Below are 19,787 nucleotides of genomic sequence, written 5' to 3'. Positions count from 1 at the left end.
ACCACTCATTCCCGATCCACAAAACTCCACCAATGACCATCACTACACCCAAGTTTCTGGCACCCATAAAAGCAACCTTATATATGTGGAAACTGTACCTCACTCTACCCAACCAATCTCATATACACCCAAATCTTTCGAGAAGGACCTGCTCATTAAAAACATGGTTGAAGAACTCAAACTGTTAACAAGACGAGTTCAAAGGGTTGAAGGCGACAGAGGAATAAAGAGTTTGAACTATGAAGATCTATGCATACAGCCGGATGTCGAACTCCTAGAAGGGTACAAACCTCCCAAGTTTGAAATGTTTGATGGTTAAGGTGATCTCAGGGTTCATCTAAGGACCTATTGTTACAAGCTTGTCAGGGTCGGGAAAGATGAAAAGATCTGGATGAAGCTCTTTATGAGGAGCCTTACTGGGGACGCTTTGTCTTGGTATATCAGCCAGAATCCCAAGAAATTGGCTAATTAGGTAAGCATGGCATCAGAGTTCATGTACTGATTCAAGTTTAACACAGAGAATGTACCGGATGTCTTTTACATTCAAAATCTCAAGAAGAAACCTACTGAAACTTTCCACGAGTATGCTACTCGTTGGTGGTCGGAAGCAGCCAAGGTCAGACCATCTTTAGACGGAGAACATATGAATAAATTCTTCGTCAGGGCACAAGATCCACAATATTATGAGAGGTTAATGGTCATCGAAAATCAAAAATTTTATGATATCATCAAACTCGGAGAAAGGATCGAGGAAGGAATCAAGAGCGGGATGGTAACGAATTTTGAGGCACTACAGGCCACAAATAAGGCACTACAATCAGGTGGCATATCGAAGAAGAGAGATGTTGGGGCAGTAATGGTGACCTAGGGCGCACAATCTCCACTAACTTATCAAACACCTCTACCCGCATATCAAACACCTCCACCTACATATCAAGCACCTCCACCCACATACTAAGCATCACCGCCTACATATCAACCTTCATCTCCCAGATATTCCCAACCAGCCTCTATCCATCACATCTACAACTCCCAGCCATCATACTTCCAATCACCACCAGCTCGCCAAAATCATCCAAGACCAAGACCCAAATTCGACCACAAGCCACCCAGACAATACACCGCTATTGCTGAGCCCATCGACCAATTGTATGAAAAGTTGAAAGTCGCCGGCTATGTCACTCTTGTTCCTGCTGTGGCATTGGAAAATCTATCCCAATGGGTCAATCCGAACAAAACCTGTGTGTACCATTCCGGTATGAAAGGGCACACACCACTGAGTGCAGAACATTAAAGGATAAGATCCAGACACTCATTGACAACAAGGTCATACAAGAAAAGGAAGCCGCACCTAATGTCCGCAATAATCCCTTCCCTGATCATAGAGGTGATGGTATACATGTGATAGAGACAAATGAAGAATGGGACCCTGAAGGGTCGATCGGGATTATTCGAGAAGGCGATGACTTCAAGGTTGAAGTCACACTTACTCCTATTGTGGTTCAAACTCAGGCACCAATCGATGTTGAGGTAACAACATCAGTTCCGTTCGAAATAGAAGTGGCTCCACCCGCAGCCATCTCTGCTCTATTTGAAGTAGAGGTGGTCACACCTTTTATTGTGACCGTATCAACCACACCTTCATTCAACTCAAAGGCAATACCTTGGGATTATGTTTCCGAGGTTCGGCGGAAAGGGAAGATCAAGGTAAAGGAATCTGACGCTGCATAAGGAATGACTAGAACCGGAAGAGTCTATACACTTGAACACCTAGGAGGTTCGAGTAAGGAGGCCACTACTAGGCAGCCTATCATTGAGACCGGGCCGGATGACCTGTGGAGGAAAGTGCAAGCAAAGGAGTACTTTCTTGTTGACCATTTGAACAAAATCCCTGCTCAGATATCTATCCTATCACTATTGCAGAATTCAGAGGCACACAAGAACACTTTAATAAAAGTGTTGAGCGAGGATTATGTACCCAATAACATCACCGATGGAGAAATGGCCAACATAATCGCTCAAGTGTTGGAGAGCCATAAGATTATCTTCCACGAATATGAGCTACCGCCCGAAGGTTTGAATCACAATCGAGTGTTGCATATCACGGTACAATTTGAAGACAAGTTCATTGCCAGGGTCCTGCTTGATGGAGGTTCGAGCTTAAATAATTGTCCATTGGACACCCTGAAAAGGTTGGACAAAGGTTTACATGAAATACGGACAGGAAGCATGAATGTAAAGGCTTTTGATGGGTCCCAGAGGGATACGATCGGGGAAATCAACCTTTGCTTGCTGATGGGGCCAACTTGGTTCGACGTTGAATTCCAAGTGCTTGACATACCAGTCTCATATAATCTTTTATTGGGCCGCCAATGGATCCATGCTGCTGGAGCCGTGCCTTCCACACTACATTGAGTTGTGAAGTTTGAATGGAATTGCCAGGAGGTAATCATTCATGGAGATAGAAGTAACCCCATCTACACTAGCCAAACCATCCCAGCCATTAGACATAGAAGAAGACTAGGAGGGGAAACCTATTATCACTTCGAATGGGTCAATGCCGTCAAGAAGGATAAGTGGTGGAGTAACAAGATAGAAAGCATACTAGCATGGTCCGGATATGAACCCGGCAAAGGGTTGGGAAAGAACCTCCAAGGTATCACCAAGCCAATACAACTGAAAAATCATGGCACCATCTTTGGGCTCGGATACCAATATACATGGCAAGAGTACAAGGATTGGTCGTCTCCATGGCGTGGACCATATTACCCTCTTGATCAACCGGTGCCATGTTTGGAACAGGCTTTTCATCAGGCTGACACAATATGGGGAACTACAGAAGAAGAAGCATTAGTTGGGCTGAAGGATCTGTTCTTTGAAGACGAGGACATGGATTGATATGCCATAATTGAGGAGGATGAGGAAGAAGACCTCGCCATTTAGACCGTGGCAAAGGGAGTTGTTCTTAGAAACTGGACCGCCACACCATCCCGAACCTGCCGAGTCCTTGGGTAGCTAGGCAGAATTTATAGCCGTTCTAGGAATTTAAAATTTTCGGCAATTTTGTTTTAAGATTTCTTTATTTCAAAATAAATGCTCGATTCATCGATCCGTGCTTTGTCTAAACAATTTCTCAAAGTTTTAATCAAATGTTATGTATAACAAGTGTTATGTATGTTTCCATGTCCTGTTATAACAAGTGTTATGTATGTTTCCATGCTTGTAAGTCTTTAAAATCGGTATCAAATGTAGATATCATGCCTATAGGAAATCATACTCGAATTCCTGCCTATTAATCTAAGCTAGTCTGAATAATTCAACTTAGTCCACACTTAGTTCACTTCTTAATTGGTTTAACTAAGTATTTCATGTTTCCTGAAACAAATTCTTTAAAACTGCCTCAATCTCATTAGATATCATGCCTATAAGTATTACAGAAAATCCTTTTCAAAACCTTCTTTGTTTTACTATACAATTGTGCTAATCAGTACTCCGCGTATAGGCAAGCCTTTAGGGCGTTTTCAAAACTGCATTTCTGAAAACTGTTTCTACTGCTTAATGTTTTTCTGATCCTAACAGGCTTTTAAAAATCCATAGGCAACTGCTAGGATCACTACTCCTGAGTGTCTAAAAATAAGTTACTTATTTCTGCATATTTTCACCTTGATATCCTGCCTTAGGACACTGTTTGATAAAAGACCTTAATTGTGCTTGAGTCGTGTTGTTATGTGCTTATTTGAGGAGGAAACATTGAGCCTCTAATTGCTTCTTTCTATGTGCTGAAAGTCCTAAGTATTTTTCTTGTCGCCTTAGAATTTTTTAACCTTTTAAAACCTTAGGGGTCTGTCTAGAACCACCTATAGGTAGAGGTCATAACTCCCTCTAGGACTATTAAGATGGGATGGGTAGCAGCACGCAATAGAGATTGCTGACCAAACACTCACTTTGCATGACCAATAAGGGGATGAGAAGGGTAGATATGGGATATGATGACAACGCGCAAATATCACGTGTAGACCCTCATTGAGGAGTGTTTACCGGACATTATGTGGGGTGATCCTATAAGATAACCAACCTAGGACCCCTCCTTTACCAAAATTCCCTTTTTATTTAAAACCTTTGTTTTACAACTTGTCCAAATCTTTATCTTATTACTTGAGTTATCCAACGTGCTTTGCTTGCAACCTATTTGATTCAATTGTTTACTTGTAATGGACTAATTTGTGAATATAAGTTTGGCCGGGACCCATAGTTGTGGACCAAGAGGGGTGCCTAACACCTTCCTCTCGAGGTTACTTCGAGCCCTTACCCTAATCTATGGTAATGCAAACCAATCCAAGAGTTAATCACTCTATGTGCCCTAACGTACCGTAATCCGTTAGGTTGTAACTCTTCAAATACCCAATTCCTAAAAGAAAATTAGTCATTACACACCATGGAATGTCGGAACCTGAACTTCCTCGTCAAAAGGGAAAAAAGGGGGGTGCGACAGTTGGTGAGAAGGTGTTATGAGATTTAGGAAGAAGGGTAAATTGAATCCTCGGTTCATTGGGCCTTTTGAGGTGCTTCAGAGGATTGGGGAGGTGGCTTATGAGCTTACTTTGCCACCCAGATTGTCGAGTGTGCATCCGGTATTTCATGTTTCTATGCTCTGGAGGTATATTGGGGATCCGTCTCATGTTCTGGATTTCAGCACTGTTTAGTTGGATGGTGATTTGACTTATGATGTGGAGCCAGTAGCTATTTTGGGGCGTCAGGTTCGAAAGTTGAGATCAAAGGATATAGCTTCAGCGAAAGTGCAGTGGAGAAGTCGGCCTGTGGAGGAGGCTACCTGGGAGACCGAGCGGGATATGCGGAGCAAGTATCCTCACCTGTTTGAGGCTTCAAGTATGTTTTTTGACTCGTTCGATGACGAACGTTTGTTTAAAAGGGGGAGGATGTGACGACCCGGTCAGTCGTCTCATGAGTTACTGCTATATTTCCCCTATTTTTGCTTCTTATTGCTTTGTTTATCGGTTCTATGTGTGATCGGGTTGGTTGGGTTTGGAAAGGTTTTTGGTAAGGTTTGAGACACTTAGTCTCTTTTGAGGAAGTTTAAGTTAGAAAAAGTCAATTGGATATTGACTTATGTGTTAGAGGGCTCGGATATGAGTTCTAATAGTTCTGATAGCTTCGGGAGGCGATTTAAGGCTTAGGAATGTAGTCAGAATGTATTTTGGAGGTCCGGAGTAGATTTAGGCTTGAATTGGCAAAATTGGAATTTTAGCGTTTTCCGATTGATAGGTGAGATTTTGATATAGGGGTCGAAATGGAATTCTGGGAGTTGCAGTAGTTCTGTTGTGTCATTTGAGATGTGTGTGCAAAATTTTAGGTCATTCGGACGTGGTTTGGTAGACTTTTTGATCAAAAGCGTAATTTAGAAGATTTTGGAATTCTTAGGCTTGAATCTGATGCGAATTTGGTGTTTTGATGTTGTCTTGAGCATTTCGAAGGTTGGAACAAGTTTGAATGACATTATGGGGTATGTTGGCATGTTTGATTGAGGTCCCCGGGGCCTCGGGTGAGTTTCGGGTGGTCAATCGGACCATTTCATGTGTTGGAAAAATGCAGAAAACTGTTGTTCAGTGTTGCAGAGAAATGACCTTCGCGTTCGCGAAGGGTTAGCGGATGAGGCTGAGGATTTATCCTTCACGTTCTCGAGGGAGGATCCGTGTTCGCGAAGGGCTGGGATCTTGTGCATCGCGTTCGCGAGAGAGGCTCCGCGTTCGTGTAGAGGAAGTTGAGCAGTTGGAGTTCAGGTGGAATTGTTCTTCGCTTTCGCGGAAGGGGAGTCACGTTAATGTTGGGTTAGGGAGCCAAGTCTTCGCGTTTGCGAGCTGGGGATCACGATCGTGATAAAAGATTTTTTGTCAAAGTTAATTTGTGCTTCGCGAACGCGAGGCGTTGACCGCGTTCGCGAAGAAGGAATGGATGCCTGGGCAGAATGTTTAAATAATCATTTGGTCCGCGATTTTGGAGCTTTTTGAAGAGGATTGAAGAGGGATTCAAGGGGAAACACTTGGAGGTAAGATTTATGGACTTAATACTCGATTCTTATTCGAATTCTACCTAATTAATCATGGAATTTAAGCCTAATATTGAAGAACTAGGGTTTGTAATTGGAGACCTAGAATTTGAGATTTGAGGGGTCGTTTGTGGTTGGATTTTGATGCTTTTGGTATGAATGAACTCAAGGAGTGATAAGGAGTCTATTGTAATTTATCTGAATCCAAGACGTGGGCCCGGGGTCGGGTTTGGCCAATTTCGGGATGTGTTGTAATTTGATTTCTTTCAAGTGGGCTTTGTTCCATTAACATATTTTGATGGTTTTGCACTGATTTTGGTTAGATTTGGAGCATCCGGAGGCCGATTCGAGGGTCAAAGGTATCGTGAGCTAAAGATTTGGACCGGGTAGAGGTGAGTAATGATTGTAAATATTGTTCTGAGGGTATGAAACCCCGGATTCCACATCGTAGTGCTATATTGAGGTGACACACACGCTAGATGACGAGCATGGGGTCGGACACCGTCGGGGATTGTGACTTAGTCCATCCCGAATGACTGTTTTATCGCGTATTTGATTGAAAACTATTAGTTATCATCATGTTTTGAGCTGAATGCCATATTTGGGCCTCGTGCCAACTATTTGGACCCATAGGAGAGTTTTACTGATATTTTCTCACTATTTTGACTTTATACTTGTACTCAGTCATGCTATATTCTATTATTTTCATAACTCAGTCATGTTTACTCCGCTTTAACACTTAAAATGATATTTTAAATGATATTTTGGGTTGATCATCATGTTTTACTGTTGCCTGAGTGGCTTGTGAGATTCTAACTGAGTAAGGCTGAGGACCTATGTTGTGAGGAAACACTGATTATAATTATGAGACTGAGGGCCTGAGATTTGTATGCCATGAGGTGGCTTGTTGATATAAGGCCGAGAGCCTATGTGATTATGCCACGAGATGGCTTGATATTGCGCTTGGCCATAAGGGGCCCCTTCAGGATTCTGCATACCCCAGTGAGCGCGGGTACCCATTGTGATGTGAGATATAGCCCGAGGGGCTGGTGTTGTTCTATGATATTGCTCGAGGAGCGGATTTTGTTGACATTGTGCCCGAGGGGCGGTTCTTTATGTGTTTACCTTTCCTAGTTGCATGTTATTTACTTGCTTAATTGTTAAAAAGGTATTTCAAGAAGTTTAAACTGAACTTAAGAGACTTTACATTTTTTCACTATTTTATTGCTTTTACTGGCTTTTACTGCTTCTTTATAGCCTGTTGATGTGCCTTTACGTGATTTCTTATTACTCAGTCTGCGTTTATTATTATTACTCACTGAGTTGGAGTACTCACTTTACTCCCTGCACCCAGTGTGCAGATTCAGGCGCATCAAGTCCTGCTTGCAAGGGTTGAGAGAGCTTCCAACAGATTCCGGAGATTCACTAGGTAGTTGCCTGGTGATTCGCAGCCCAGTGCTTCTCCCTCTATCTTATTTTCTTCTGTTTAGCTATGTAATAGTTATGTCGACTCTTTTCAGACTTGTAATTTTATGATAGATGCTCATAACTAGTGACACCCCGATGTCGGGCTATATCTTCTTCCGCAAACTGTATTACTTGCCTTATTTTGGGATTTAATATTATGATTAAGACCTAGTTCTATTATTTAATTGCTTAAAATGAATTGGCAGTGTGTCGGCTAACCTTATCTTCACGAGAGGCGCCATCATGACCGGGTCTGAGTTTGGGTTCGTGACACGCTTGATGAATATTAAAGTAACCAGAAGATATCTGTATTCTGTTACTCTGCAAGGGGTTTCTTGTTATGTTGAGTTTAACATCGAAGACGATTAAACTCTAACAGAGTTTTTGAAGACTCTGTATGAACACCGGGAACGTTTTGTGATAAAAATGTTGAAAATATACGTCAAGGCTGAAGACATTCGCAATAATGAGATTCTGCAAAGTAGGGATATTACTCAATCATTGGGTGCTTATTTTGAGCAGATTTAGCCGAACAGATTCCGGGTGAAAGAGTTTGGCCTGATCTAAATTTATCTCCATGGGCGAATGAGGAGCGAGGAAATAATTTCTCTACAAGTTTACATAATCCACAAGCCGAGTGGTAAACTTTAATTTTCCTTTGTGTTAAAATATTTATTTTTATGTATTAAATTTGTATTAACACTCATATATTCCCTAGGGGGTGCTGGCTAGATATGAATTTTACAAGTTATGAACCAACGACCAGTTGGAATATGCCTATCTTTGGTGTGTTGGATCATGGTGGTCCATCCAGGAGTCATCATCAACAGGATAATATACATCATGGGATATCAACACATTATGATTTGTAAGTGAAGTGATAAAGCTTATATGTAAAGTTTGGATGAATTTGAGAAACTCATTATTTTATTGGTTGTATAGTGAAAACGAGCAACTTGAAGGTCCTGTCCTTACTCAATTGCCCAAAGATGACATATTTAATAGGGATCTGGTAGATGCGTAGAGTCAGGAAGATAATAATGATTACGACAACAATGCTGATGAGTCTAGAGATGACACACCCTTCCCTGATGAGGGTGATAATGATGAAGATGAGAATGTTGAACCTGATTTGACGAGGGAGTATGCTCCACCTCCCGTTAGACCAAGAGTGTACGAGTCCTATGTGCCATTTCATTCAAGGCGAATTCCCTACCTTGATCAGTTGCCAAGTATGCTGGATGTAGATGCCCTCACAAGGGATCTTGATGAAATTCAGATAGTAATGTAGGATGAATCTAGAGCAGCGGTGATGTCAAAGGACATTTTTTTTGCTGATAAAGTGCGCCTAAGTAGGGCGGTGGGAATGTACAACATAAAAGAGTGTCGTGAGATCGTGGTTCATGAGTCATGTCTGGAAGTATACAAGGTTATTTGTCGTAGATTGTTTCAAGGTTGTAATTGGATGTTGCATATGAGGAAGCTGAAAACAAATATGTGGGTTGTGGGCAAATACATTGGCACCCACAATTGTGAAATGGACACATTCAGTGAGAATTATTTTAACTTGAATGTTGACTTGATTGCTCGTCTTGATTCCACACATTGAAGCATCCATAAGATACAAGATCAAAGAGTGTATAACATCTGTCCTCCAGGTATATGGATATACCATTACCAAAAGAAAGGCATTTCTCGGGCGCAAACGTACGTTTGAAATTGTTTATGGTAACTGGGATAAGTCATTTGCCTCTCTACCCAGGTGCATGGCCGCATTGCAATATTTAACCCCAGGAATGTTGTTGAACGGAAGCTTGAGCGGAGTCCGGGAATAAGAGAACACATATTTAAATATGTGTTTTAGGCATTTAAACCAGCCATTGATGGTTTTGTGCATTGTCGGTCGGTAATATCCGTAGACGGCACTCATGTCTATGGGAAGTATGATATTAAGTTGTTGATCGATATTGCAGTAGATGCTATGGAAGTATATTTCCCCTAGCATTTGTGCCAATGAAAGCTAAGAGACATGGTCATTATTTTTGAATCACTTGAACGAGCATGTTGTCAGACAGCGTTCAGGTATTTGTCTAATATCTGATCGGCATAGCGGTATTTTAAGTTTTGTACAGAATTTGCGTGCATGGTAGGAACCGTATGCTTACCACCATTACTGTGATACGCACTTGAAGGCCAACTTCCAAAGGGCTTATGCGAACAAGGACTTGCATGATTTAATGAGGACGGCTACAATATCACCTAGAGTGTAAATTCAGGAGGAGAATAGAATTGATCAGGTAGGAAGACCAAGGATCCTATAGTTGGTTGATGCGACATGAGGTTGACAAGTGGACTTTGCATGCAGATGTTGGCAGAAGATGGGGAATTCTAACTACAAATGTGTCAGAGTCTTTCAATGGGTTATTGAAGTCTACACGTGGATTGCCTATCACTGCCATGGTGTGGATGTCATTCAAGCAGATGGTGGAGAGGTTTGTTGAACGATCTAGAGGTGCATCGTCATTGAGAAATACAGGAAGCGAGCACAGTGGCAATCATTTTTGCAGTATTGCAATGAGCGAAATATTTTTGAAGTTCGCACTACTATTCATCACAAATGGGGGAATAATACACACACCATCAATAAAGCTAGAAGGTTATGCTCCTATGGACAATGGTCCATCTATCATATGACGTGCTCACATGCCATGAAGTGCTTTCAACATACAGGTTTCGTGGCAACGAGGTACGTTAATAAAGAATATAGTATTGCTGCATACTTAAACACCTATGGTGGACAGTTGCAGCCAGTGAGTGCTAAACATTATTGGCTGCTGGAACCATTTAAAATAGTGTATAACAAGGATTATGTATATCAACGACAAGTGCAAAAAACAAACGCGTATACGGAACTAAATGGGTGTTGGTGATACCATTTATGCGCATAAATGTGGCATATGTCCCAAACAGGACACGACTGCCGTAAATGTCCTTCATCTGGTTTGGGTAGCGGTGGTAATTCAGCTTCAGGTGGAAATTCATCCAATGTGCCCAATTATCAAGGATACACGCAGTCTTTTATTGTAGTAATTTGTTGTAATAAATGTATGTAAATGTTCAGCTTGCAAAATGTATAAAATAAAATTATGTTTACAATGGGGTTAAATATAATTGATATTTAGCATTAATACTTCAATACAACAATTTAACATACACCCCAAGAAAAAAATTGTCATTCGCTATTATTGTCGTTGTCTGGCACTATTTCATTGTCACTATCTTCATCTTCTTCGTCAACATCGCGTACGCACCCTTCGAGACCGAGGGCATTGTAATCTAGGCCCCAGTTGACACACATTTCTCGTATTTCATCGTTATTATCAATAAGTCCACTTGCTTAATTTCTACTATAATACGAAACTCCTACGTCCAACGTTTGTGGTAAAAACTAAGGTAGTATCTCCCACTCGACAACTGTTGAGAAAATATGATAATCATTGTCTCTATGCAATTTTTTATTTTCTAATTAATCCCAATATTGGTCCTATATTCCTTCTAGGTAGTTAAGATCATCCCTTGTATGATGAACAGCTAGTGCCTTTTCCATCTCTAGAATCTCCTTCATCAAATGCCAAATCACTTTTGGTTCATATTTTTGTGTGTTTGTTTGGAAGGTTGTAGACAGTGCTTGTGGCACAATAAGCCCATGCCAGCGACATAGTACTTCATAATCACAACGTTTTGAGTAAAGGGGAACCCATTGTAGTTTTTCGCCCCAAATTCGCATACCTTCAGGCTTTGTAGAATGGGATTTGCCCTCAATAATGTGCCATGCAACTTTGAGATTAGTGTGTATATTGATAGGCTTATTTTCCAAGGGATGCAGAACACCATACCACTTGTCATCAACCAAATCAGTATAGCAACCTAGCATATTTTTTTCAAGGTAGGGATCGATAGTGTTAAGAGGTGTCCCATGGGGATCTGTTGAACTACCTTCACCCTTTTGCCTCTTCTTGAACTACTTATTAAATATTAGTGGCATTTTTGAAATGGATGTTGTAATGTTTCTTCAAATGGACTTTGAATACAGATCTCTTGGTTCAGTTTAGGAAGTTGTCTTATATCCTAAAGAATCATTATCATGTGAAAACATAGCGTGCCACCAATATGTGTTATGTATATTGTCTTGTCAACCTGAAAAAGCTATCGTTCTGGGAAAGCTATCTTGTACCTTAAATAATCATTATCACGCGAAACATAGCGCGCCACCAATATACGTTATGTATAGTATCTTGTCAACCTAAAAAGGCTGTCGCTCTAGAAAAGTTGTCTTGTACCCTAAAGAATCATTATCATGAGAAATATAGTGTGCCACCAATATGCGTTATGTGTAGTGTCTTGTCGACTTGAAAAGGATGTCGTTCTGAAAAAGCTATATTGTACCTAAAGAATCATTATCACGCGAAACATAGCGCGCCACCAATATGCATTATATGTATTTTCTTATCAACCTGAAAAAGATGTCGTTCTAGAAAAGTTGTCTTGTACCCTAAAGAATCATTATCACACGAAACATAGTGCGCCACCAATATCCATTATGTGTATTAGCTTTCTATAAAAGCCTCGTGCATTTTAGTTATTATTTGCGCTTAACGAAAAAAATAGAAAAACTTTCTATTAATTTTTCATTTGTCTTGGATTACGAAATTTCTAGACGTAATAACGTACCAAGGTGTTATTATGGTAAACGTGCGATTTTGAAGCCATGTCAGTCAAATTTCAATCTGGGACGAAAATCAATATGGATTTGAAGAATGGTATGATGAACCCATTAACTAGGAATACTACAAATCATGTTTGCTAAATATTTGGAATATGGCCGGTGAATACGAACTCCAGATCTTTAAACTACAAGAACAACTTGCGATAGTGAAGGAGAAACTAAAAGAGGCAGAAGAAGAAAAATAGGTTGGAAGAGAAATTTAAGTGATTGAAGCACAGAATAATGGGGATAGTGACTGTACAAACACATGGATGTATTGAGTATAGTATTTTATCTTTATGTTGTATGTGTCATGTCTTATCTTTAATTGTACCGAATTTAAATTATGTTAAGTTGTCTTTTTTTGTGTTCTAATATTAAACTAATAAATAACCCGAGAAATAAAAACACATGTGCAAATTATGTAAAATATAAATAATGTTGCTATTATGTATTTAATGTCATATATACAAATAAAATAGATGTCAATGTGTCCCACAACCTGTATGCTTTAAAGCATTGGCTGGCCAGAGGCGCATCCCATCCGGTCCGGCTACGCTATTAGGATCATCCTCATCACGTCACCTCTTTATCGGAGGATGCGTTGCAGCATGATCTTTGGTAAGGCTGACAAACTCGGTAGAAGCAGCCGTTGGGCCAGAAGTAACCTATAGAACAATAAGATATTTCAGTACATGAAATATAAATTACTAGTGTACATGTTTGCTAAAAATATTTAATGGTAATACCATGGTCTCGGCAGGCTCCTGAATAAAATCATCCATCTCTGGCATGTTAGTATCGCACAAAGTGGCCTCCGTGATGGGCGATGATGATGTCTTTAAAAAAAATAAAAACACTTAGATACTGATGACTAATCAATGAGATAAAACAAACCAAAATAATAGTAATACAAACAAACCTGCGCCTGTGAAAGATCCTCAGTATCGCTCGATGATAAGTCATAACTTAGTCGGCGCCCATTATGTACATCTCATTGTCAGACGATCATCAGCAACCGTCGATGGCCCTAGGGAATAAGGAAAATGTTGATCCTACTCCTATCGCATAATGGTCGTGCCTGTGATCAACAATGGAGCTGAAAGGGTCACCTACAAAGTCCCTGAAAGTTGAATGACGGCATATCATAATGAGCATCGTGTGGCTCAGGGTGGTCACCCGGTTTATCATCTTTAATATTCTCAACAGGTGCCTTAACGCCCCCTTGCTGGGGACCCCGTCCTCACCTACCACCATGACATCATGGGACACCCCTTCCTCTCTAGCCACGCCTGCCACGTCTACTGCGTTCAGGCTCCACTGGTGGCCCATGATAGTACTCTTATGGTGGCACATAAGCAGCCTTGTATCCTAAGCGCTCATCATCTCGAGCATGCCTCAATGTTCGGGCAGCCAAATCTATAACCTGCTGGCCATATTTGTGCAAAGCTGCCGCTTACTCGCTAGTATGCTGTAGCATTTGCAGTCCCAACTGGTAGAGCAAATGGAAGCCAATATCCTGCATAGCATGTAAAATATTAATTACGGAAGGATAGGCTAACGTTATAAGTAAGTATAACAAATAACATACCAATGCTTTATGCCTCTCGGCGTATGGAATGTACTAACCATCAGCGCGATGAACGAGATTCCCAACGAGAAGTCAGGTAATGCTATGATACAAGCCCATATACTCATGCTCACCATTTGTACGCTAAGGTGGAGGGGGTGGCGGAATCAGGTCATACTTATGGTCCTAAATCTCAATTTGTGCCTCTAGCTAGGTCACGTATGTCTAATCAACACTGGAACAATCATCCCGCTGGTAATGTGTCCTAAGCCAAGCGATCGGAGTACGTAATAGCTATGGTCAACCAAACTAGCAAAGCACTCGCTCGGTGGCATGATGCTCGACAATATCACGACATATTATTGGGACGAAAGAGCTCCACATAGCTTGGCTGGGGGAGAAATAATCGGGCAAACCAACTATAAGCGTGTCGCTGTATGGCCTCCATAAGAACTATTAATTAAACACAAGAACCGTGAGTAAACGCAACACATATAAAGCCAGGCCAAGTAAACTTAAGTATACATGTACTTGCGTGCAAATCCAACAAATCTCTGTAATAGGGTAGATAATGTCGAGCCTCGACCTAGCATCCGTAGCCTCGCCTATCAACCCACCTCCTAGCTAAAAGGAGAAACGGCGGAGGTGGTGCATCCGAAGCGATGGGTGGTAGAGGTGGCTGGAACTGCAAGAACCGCTCCTAGGCCCAAACCTAATATAGATCGCGGACATAAAATTTAAGGTATTTTTTTCTATGTATTTTGTAATCATGAAAAGAATTGAATATGTTTTAACCTGCAACAACGGTAAAAATCTGGCAATGTCTCTCTGGGTGCCCATGCACACTCGGGACATCTGCCTATACAGGTAGCCTAGAACAGCTACACCTCAGCTGTAACTAGATAAATCATCTAGCCGCTCAAGACGATGTAGAAATATCAAGCTAACTAGGTTTCCCTAAGTGTTTGGGAACAATACACCACCAAACATCAGCAGCAACAACAATCTCGTGTGCCGGTTGTCGCGCCCCTTTTTCTCGCGAAATTGGGTTTCGACATGGAAAACTCTTTTAAAGGAAGGTAGAGTGTTAAAAGAGAAGAGTCGCCACCTAATGATTCTTAAGGTGCGTTAGGGCACCTATTTTCAAGTGACTCGGGTTTGACTAGTTTGCATCACCAAAGATTGGGTAAGGGCTTAAAATTACCTCAAAGAGAAGGTATTAGGCACTCTTCGAGGTCCACAATTGTGGGTCCCCGACCAAATTTGAATTACATGAATTAGTCAGATAAACAAAGACAGAAAAAGCAAGAAGTTTGGGAGTTTTATTATCAAAACACTTGACTCATAGATAAATAGGAATAAGATGGGGGTCCTAAGTTTTTTAGCCTAAAGGATCACCCCGTACAACATAAATAATACTTCGTAAATCCCTCAAGAGGTATTACTCATACTATTCACCAGGCACAGACTATCATCTCTTGCTACCCATTTAATATCTTTAAGTTATTACCTAAAGCGCACTAGCTGATTCTAAATCGTGCCTCAGGTGTGCACTACCCGTCCCATTCCTATGGTCCATGACGCATTGGACCTTTACTTTTGGTGGTTCTAGACTTGACTTTGGCTGCTCAGAAAATGTCAAAACTAGGCGACATACAAAACATGTTGGACTTCACATATAGGCAGCTAAAGGCTCAAGTTAGCCTCCACAATTAGACAATAAATGCACGCAAACAGATTCCTACGTTAAGCATTAGGCAGTATCGGAACTGAGGGAAATTGAAGTCGTTAAGCCCATGGACGTGGCTTTTACGTGATCTAATTCAGATATGCAGGCCATTTTTAGACCTATGATTTCTAAGTTACCAGTTTGTGATTACCTGATATTGCATATTAAAGATTTTATATTAATAAATATATAGGCATGATCTCTAAGTGGTTACACAGTAAGGGATATTAAAACTTATTGGAAACGCTCAAAATTACTTATACTTCCTAATAATCGCGTGGATAAACAATGAAACAGCGTTTAAAGAGTCCAGTATTAGTGCCTTATAGCGAGTAGTGATGTCCTATAGGCATGATTTCTAAAGATTGGTAATTTGAACTGATTTCATATATATTTAGCTCCTATAGGATGGCTTTCTAGATGGACAGTATGATGCAATAGTGAATTAAGTAGTTAAAATCCTATAGGCATGATATCTATTGAGCATGGTGCAGATTGAAGGGATGTTATTAGCATTTATTCTCTATAGGCATGTTATCTAGCTACACATAACAGTAGACACAAGAATAGATAAAGCACTGATGCTTCGATAGGATTCTAGTTACGTGAGTGTGTGATTCCCCTAATGACATGATCTCTAATAGTGCACAAAGAGCCTTAAATGATACACATAGCAGGTTGGACAGCAAATAGATCACATAAATCCTATAGTCATGCTTTCTATCCCTTTTCATGCAAGTATTAAGATATACCCATTTTTCAATTTCACTAACACCCCCAATTGTTTATTACAGAATTATTACAGGCCTAATAATAAATGTAATTATAAAAGTGGTACAAGCAATAATAGTAGGCCCAAGACAGGCCCAAAGAGATACCCAGCACTGCCAGGCCTTCAACTAAACTCTTTTATCCACCAATTAGCACGTCCGGATCTCAACAGGGACTATATCCATCCATATAGCCCAGAAAACATAGAAGAACTCAAACCAAACAGACATGGATTGATCATAGGATCCAAATATTGAAAACAAGTCAATTTGGACATTCAGTAGACAGAAAGAAGAACAAAATTTAGTGTTAGAGATAACTCAGATCTCAATAGTAAGGAAAATGGCCAAATAACCTCAAGACCTAGAGTGTCAGAGTTCACAAGGGTCTCAAATGGACCCCAAGCAGTGCTCACACTAGGGGGTCAATAGAGATAGACTTAGTAGCCTTGGCTTTCAGTCGGCCAAGAGTTATAGGTTCAGAGTAGCATAGGTAATCAATGAGAGTAAGAGAATAGTGGTCAAATAGTAGGGTTTGAAGAGGTATATTTGCATTTCAGAATCAAATATTGCAGAGGTGATTACACAATGAACATACCAGCAAAAAAAACTCAAAAGACATGTGGATATCACAAATTCACACTTAGCATATTGGGGAAGAGGACGTTTGGGGGAAGCAGGGAGATTATGACTTCTAGGATTACAAGACTAATATACAAAAGTGCACTATGCCAAAAGAGTACTAACTTAACAGGTTCAAAGGCTAAGGGTCAAATTACGCTGAGCACCAAAAGATAAACAGAACAACTCACACCAATAAGGCAAGATAATGTCACAGATTATAGGGAAACACAAATTAAGAAGCTATTCTAAAAAGTCCCAACTAACTTCTAGGAAGTATAGAGTTGGGCAAGCTAAAGACATACTAAGTGATGAAAATAATCATAGGAGCAAATCATATATAGGGGGAAGGTCTTAACATAGATTAGGACACATTATAGATACAAGTCAATCACTATAGAGACCTAGGTCAAGGCAGGAAACAAACTGATGTCATATGACCAATGTAAACATTCAAAGTATCAATCATATTAGGCTAAACGAATTTCAAACAATCTAAACTGTTCGAATTAAGCATAAGCACATTTCAGAACTGGCCATTTAGCCATAAGCAAGTGCTAAAGAGGTTTAGATCACAAAACACATTTGATATCAACAAGGTTGCACATAGAGATAGTCTAGATACACATTAGGTTATGAAATCTTAGAGGTGTGAGTATGCAAATCATGAACACAGGAGAATGAATATTGCAAAGGTTATAGAACTCACCAATTACTGATTGACAAATAGATAAACAAGAAAGAACAGAATCCACAACACTCTGGATGTCAACGAAGAGCAGTATAACTCAGGACCTTAATGCGTCAAAGTTCCCAAAGGCTTCAGAGGAACCTAGGGCAGTGCTCGCACCAATGAAGGTCAAAAATAAAATTCTGGTGGCCTTAACTTTCAGTCGGCCAAGAGCCAAAGTGTAGAAGAAGAGAATAAGAGAATAACAGAGTGAAAACCTTTAGTTTTTTAGTGAAACTTAATGATTAAAGTCTATCCCAAAAGGAAATGGGGAGGGATTTATATAGTATAGAAATTGAACATGTAAACATGGAAAACAAACTATTCAAACACAAATAAGAAAAGATATACTAAAATCAATTAGAATTGATTTTTAGGCATAAAACAAAGAGGTTCAGTAAATCAACAGGGAATAAAAATTATCACACAAATAATACTAAAAATAAAGAAATACATAAGATTAAACAGAGAATCGGAAAATATCATACCAATAATCATTTAGAGTCAGATTTTAGGGCAAAATAAAGTAGAAAATAGGGAAACAAGGCAGATAAAACAGAAATAAGGAAAAGAATATTCAAACACGGAAAAGGAAAAGTATCAATCAAGAATCAATAAGAAATAAAGGGAAATTTCAAACTCTAGTTCGAAAAGGAAGCATGAATAATCGAAGATCTCACTGAATCGGACCATATATAGTGCATATAGACGAAATATCATCTAATTTTCAAGGATTGAAGGTGGTGGAAGCCCATTTAGGTACTGGTACTTGACAAAATTGGGGCAGGTACCGTATAACATCATAATCTTGTAGATAATAACGAGGTAACACATAAAAGGCAAGAAAATCATGGAAGGAATCCATGATCGAGACGGATTTGGAGAAGATTGAGAGGGCGACTAGGGTTTTCTTGAGGGTGGGGAGGGGGGAATGTTTGAGGGCGACTGCTGAAGAGAAATGGAGATTAGAGTTTGGGTGAGGGGATATAAGGAGAGTGAGGGGAAGTGTTGTGAGCCGTTGATCAATTTTGATCAATGGCTGAGATTTAAACAGGCTAGGTCAGTTTTTTGGACTGACTGGGTTAGGTCATTTGGGCTGCTGAGGTTATTGGGTCAGGGATCTATTTGGACCTTAATGGTCCGAAATTAATCCCAATTTTGGGCCAGATTTTTTTAAATAGGAAATGAAAATAATTTAAATAAAAATAGTTAAATAAGATATAAAAATGTTATTTATGCAAATTAATACTTTGAAACACTAGTAGAAGATTATAAAAATGTAAGATATTATTTGACCTTGAATAAAATGACAAATGCAATACAGTTGTAAAATATATAGGCTATTATTGCAAGATTGTGCAAATAGCCTAAAAATAATAATGTAATTATATAAAAATTAAGTAAAAATATATGAAACCTGTATTATGGATGCAAATGATAATTTAGGTAATTAAGTCATCACAAGATTATTTAAAGGAGTAATTAATAATTATTCAGTTATTTAAATACATGAAAATCAATTTTAAAGCTCTAAAAATTATAAAAATGCCTGTATAAATTTTTAAACTAAATAATGATGCAAAATGATGTTTTGAAAGTGTATATATATATATTATTTGAGAAAATATAAGGACAAAATTGGGTATCAACAGCTGCCTCTCTTTACCCGAGAATGATGAAAGATTTATCGGGTAAAGAAAATGATGACCAATTTTGGCCGAATTGAGTTAGGAATGATGTAATTTAAAAAATATAGGCCGAACCCTAGTTCCTAAGTTTCCTATATATCCCTGGTGTTATGGGAATTAGGTCGTGTGTAGTTCTGGATCCAACGGTGAAAGAAACCGACGGAGTTGTTGTAAGAATGGCCGTATATTTTGGAAAGGGTTCTTTTGGGTAGGACAGTATCAGATGAATTTATATGGAGTCATCAATGTGAATCTGAAACGTTACGGATGTGTTATCGAGTAAATATCTGAATGGTCATAGAGTAAAACAGGGTGGTGGTCGGTTATGTTTGAAACAATTGCTGGATGTGAATTTTATGAAAGGAAACCGGAGCGAAGATTGC

The sequence above is a fragment of the Nicotiana tabacum genome, chromosome 16 (genome assembly GCF_000715075.1).
Source record: "Nicotiana tabacum cultivar K326 chromosome 16, ASM71507v2, whole genome shotgun sequence".
Classification (NCBI taxonomy): Eukaryota; Viridiplantae; Streptophyta; class Magnoliopsida; order Solanales; family Solanaceae; genus Nicotiana; species Nicotiana tabacum.
Note: the sequence above shows the minus strand (reverse complement) of the source record.